The following is a 4,946-nucleotide window of genomic DNA, read 5'->3' as shown; positions in this document are numbered from 1 at the left end:
TCCTTTAAACATTAGCCAGTGGATAAGCCTAATTACGGTTCTTTCCGCGAGTGGAACGCAGAGACTTCCGGCCAGCGCCACTTCCGCGGAATGGAACGCATGGTGTTCCGGTCGGTGGAACGCAAAAGACGCGTCTCCGGCAGTTGCCCTTCTAAATCGTTAAAATACACTCATTTAAGTAGCCGTGCGTTAGCGATAGCCACTGCCTGTCCTGTGAACCCTGTAACGTTTTACCCAGTTGGTCTGAGTTAGTTATCTGAGAGGTGATCAGTTAATGAGAGACTGGGTTTATACTAATCTCCCTAATTGGCACTTCCTGTGGTTGATCCTTAAATAGTGCTCAGCTGAGGCTGAACTTTATGCAGCTTCCATTTGGCTCTGGACACTTGAGCAGTGAGTATGGTTCTCCTGCAGCTCCCTTCTGACACATGATTACGGTTGGTGATTATTTTTTCCTGTTGTGCCTCCTTACAGACTGAGTGTCTGACACATGTACAGAGCCCACAAGCTGCCATGAGCTATTTCTACATGTAACTAGGTATGATCTTTTCCAAAATGACGTTGTTAGTGTATTTTCTTATGGTGTAGTTACTCTGTTATTTATCTAATAGGTGACTACGCCTTGCAGCTTCCCCTACGTTATAGGCTTTTTAACTTCATTATGTGATCAGGCATGTTGCCAACTTTGAAGGCCATTCCACGCATCTGAGTGATCTGGCTTGCCGTCCAGGTAATCATTTGCCTATCTAAACAGATAGTCCTAACGGTGGAGGTGTCTCTTTCATCACACGTGGATTATTTCCAAGTATCTCTTTTTTACATATATAAAAAAACAGCTTTTTAATACGTTTTCTGGTTTTTGTGACAGTCTTCAGGGCCTGGGAGGCACTGGTGGTGTTGGTGTTGAATAAATCTGGGTTCTTATACATATTAATTGTAACTGTTTCTGATTGTATAGGTGATTTAAGTGCCAATCTTGATAAAGGTCCGCATAAGGACCGAAACGTCGATGAAATACGGCATCAACAGTGAACCCGAATAAAAATATACTGAATTTACAAGTGACTTCAGAGACTAATTTCTGGGCGTGAGTGCACCTTCCACCTAGGTGGTTGTTGTGGTATATTGGTGGCCTCTCAGGTCATTAGGAGCACCCGCCGTTGTTATTACTTTTGATGAGAGTGCAGGATCTTCCAAGACTACATTTGTTCGAACTACTATACGCAGTTCCTACTTCCTGACACCCATCCAACATACCGGATTGGACTTCCTCACTGATCACCACCTTTATTTCCGGGAACCTTACATGTTTTGTTTGTCATGTTTAGTATGTTATTAATCTAATTGCTATACCTGTTTGAGTTTTCCAGTCTAAAGAGTGTTATGACTCAGAGCGGGGTATATTTGTTGGACGATGGCCTACTGGCCAAAGCTGAAACTGGTATAGTTTCATTTACGGATGAGGACACTGAAAAATTACTATTCGATAAATTAGAGTTTGAGGCCTTACCAGCCGAAACCCCTGTGGATTTGTTTTACAAAGTGCTTAAACACAGACAAAAAGAGGTTGATTTGACTTTACATGGTCAATTTTTGTCGGAATACCTCAGGAGAAAACAAATCCCCCGGGGTTTCCGTATCTCTAACGTTCCAACATTGGGTAGAAACAACCCTGTCTTCTGCAGCCGGTGGTGTGGAGTATTGAACAAATGTTCGCTTGACCTCATGACCCTGGTAGTGGAGGAAGTTGGCATTGAGTTAAAGAAATTATCTACTGAAGTGGATATTACCATCAAATCTCACACCACCGTGCTGCAGAATGACAAAACCCAAAATTGGATCGAACGTCTACAGACACAGGTGGACACTTATAAACGTGATCTAATTTCTTTCAAACGAAAAAAATTGTCCACTGTAACTAACGACTACCAAACGCATACTGTATACCGCTGGTTACTTGGAAACAATACTAGTGAACGTCAGAATAGACAATACACTAGGCGAAGGGCCCAACCGTTTGCCCATGAATTTGTTTCCTCCGCCTCTACCTCAGACACCGATTATTACGAAGGGAACAACGACTCCACTCGTTTTTTAGATCGAGGAGGAGAGGCCTCCTCTACCCGTTCCAGGGTTCTCAGAAGCGGCACAGACCGCACCCGAGGAGAGGGGGGTACCAAGAGAAGAGGGAGGAGGAGACAGTAGGTGACAATGTCTTTAATCTATCTAGCGTAGAACTGAGTCCAGCGGAAACTAAACTTCTTGCCCGAGGTTTATCTTTCGTCCCCACATGCAGAATTAATTCATTCCAACAAACTATAGATCAGTATAAATTTGGCCGCTCCCTCCGTCTGCGGGAGTTCTTTGCTAACAAATCCACTAACAAAGAGATACCTCAATTCAGACCCAAATCGACATTCGATCCTCCATCCTCCAATCCCAGCATCAAAACCTATTTACGGTTAGTCCAAAGAGACTCTGAGAGCTCACCCCCCAAAAGGATGTTTGATAACCTGTCCATAGCCGAGAGGAAAGCATTAAAAACTTTAAAGGATTCTCCCCATATAGTCATCCGCCCGGCGGATAAGGGAGGAGCAATAGTCGTCCAAGATTGGACTGACTATGACATGGAGATCAACCGACAATTAGCAGATGACATGACCTATCAGAAATTAACCACCAATCCGGTTCCTAAAATTAAATCTAAAATCGATCAATTTCTGAAGTTAGGTTTTGAGCAGGGCTACATAAGTGAAGACACATTAAAATATTTGACCATCAATTCACCCAGGTGTCCCATCCTATACACTCTGCCCAAAATTCATAAGACATTAGTTCACCCTCCCGGCAGACCCATTATTGCCGCGGAAGGCTCTCTGTTACAGCCAATTGCTGTCTTTATTGACAGTATCCTACAGCCTTTGGTATTAAAAACTGATAGCTATTTAAAGGACACTGGGGATTTCCTCACACATCTACGGACATTTACCCATCTTAGTGAAGGCACTCTTCTGGCCACTATGGATGTGGGGTCCCTTTATACCGTTATACCACACCACTTCGGTTTGGATGTTATACGTCAATTTCTTTCCAACAGCCCCTGCAAAGATTACCCCACTGAGTTTGTGTTGGAACTGACCTCATTGGTTCTTACGTGCAACCACTTTATGTATAAAAATGATTATTTTCTTCAAATCGCCGGAACCGCGATGGGGTCTAATTTGGCCCCCGCCTACGCTAATCTGTTCATGGCGCACTATGAACATACGTACCTGTTACCTAGGTATGGGCACAAGATTGCCTTCTTTAAACGGTACATTGATGACGTCTTCTTGCTGTGGGAGGGCACCGAGTCTGAGTTTCTTGACATGGTGAACCAATTGAATGCTTTGGATAATCCTATCAAGTTCACATACACAGTATCGGCCACTAACATCACTTTCCTGGATGTCAGTATCACCAGAAATGGTGACCGACTGGACACCTCGTTGTACCGTAAACCCACGGACCGCAACCTGACCTTGCATGCTAGCAGCCATCATCCCCCAGCCCTCAAGGAAGGATTGCCCATATCCCAGTACCTCAGAGCCATGAGGATCAATTCCAACGCAGCACTCAAAGATCAACAATGTAACGAGATCACTTCTCGCTTTCTGGAGCGAGGGTACACTAGCAGTGTACTTACTCGCTGTCTCAATAAAGCGAACAGCATTTTTCATGGACAACAGGTTAAAAACCCCATTCGTAACAATCGGATGATTTGTTCCACTCAGTATGATGGTTCCACAAGTGCAACCAGAAAGGCCCTACGGAAACATTGGCCAATAATAGCCACCGACAACAGTTTGCCTTTTCTTAAAACACCTGCTCCTATGGTTGCATACAAACGAGGGGCCAACCTAAAGCAATTACTAATGAGACCCACGATTTTCCCTGAACAGAACACATCTCAAATCCAGCTTATGCAAGCCAAACCTGGCAGTTTTTCCTGCGGGGGGTGCACAACGTGCAGATCTATGATCACTGGTCCTTTTTTGTATCACCCACACACAGGGAAAAAAATCTTCATCGGATATCATCTCCACTGTCGACTGGATCATGTCGTCTACCTTCTAAAGTGCCCATGTGGGTTATGTTATGTCGGACTAACCGCGCGTCCCTTTCGCGACAGGATGGCAAACCATCGGTCATCCATACACACGGCCCTCAATGTGGGCTTTTCTGACAAACCGGTAGCACGGCACTTTTTGTCAGTTAGACATCAAGTATCTGCCCTGAAGTGTCAGCTGATTGACTGGGTGCCGCCACCTGTTAGTGGAGGCGATCGCACCTTGTTACTTAAACAGAAGGAAAGCTTTTGGATACACAAACTCAATACAGTGTCACCAAAGGGCCTCAATGAGGCCAACCCCCTTAATATTTTTCTTTAGAATTTTATTTTGCCATAGTTGATTGGATACCTTGGAACACACTTTGTATGTTTCAGGGACATAGGGCACTGTGATACAATCAGCACATACAGGCTGGGTTTCGATTTGTGTTTTATATGTTCTATGTTCTATGTTTTATTTTTTTCATTTTTGTATGTTCTTTTTATGTATAGAGATTAAGAAAGTAAGGACAGTTATTTATACGTCCTTGCTTATGTTTTTTATATATATATTTTTCTGTTGTTTCCCGGAGCCTTCCCAGGTCCTATACTAGTCACGAGGGTCCACCAATTTCAATGACCACACCACCCACTATTCCCTTTTATTACTTAAAATCTTTTACTACATTATACCAATGTATTACTATAAAGATATTACACTCACATCAGTATTCAATTTGCCTTTGTTGATCAGATATATGTTAGTTTGTATGCGTAGGGTGAGTTGTGGTCATTTGATCTGGTGCCCTCTTATGTCATTTTTGACATTTCATATTATGGATCATTATTTACATTT

General features: G+C 43.3%; 1 long non-coding RNA gene across 1 annotated transcript; it reads left to right on the top strand.

The window, feature by feature from the left end:
- Positions 1-369: 369 nt before the first annotated feature.
- On the top strand, positions 370-1,090 carry LOC134956925 (uncharacterized). The gene is made up of 4 exons (XR_010186298.1): positions 370-393; positions 475-538; positions 612-730; positions 959-1,090. It is a non-coding gene; the product is annotated as an uncharacterized LOC134956925 (long non-coding RNA).
- The last annotated feature ends 3,856 nt before the right edge of the window (positions 1,091-4,946 follow it).

The sequence above is a fragment of the Pseudophryne corroboree genome, chromosome 9, assembly GCF_028390025.1.
Source record: "Pseudophryne corroboree isolate aPseCor3 chromosome 9, aPseCor3.hap2, whole genome shotgun sequence".
NCBI classification, from domain to species: domain Eukaryota; kingdom Metazoa; phylum Chordata; class Amphibia; order Anura; family Myobatrachidae; genus Pseudophryne; species Pseudophryne corroboree.
The sequence above is the reverse complement of the archived record's forward strand: the minus strand, read 5'-3'. Positions and strand labels throughout refer to the sequence as shown.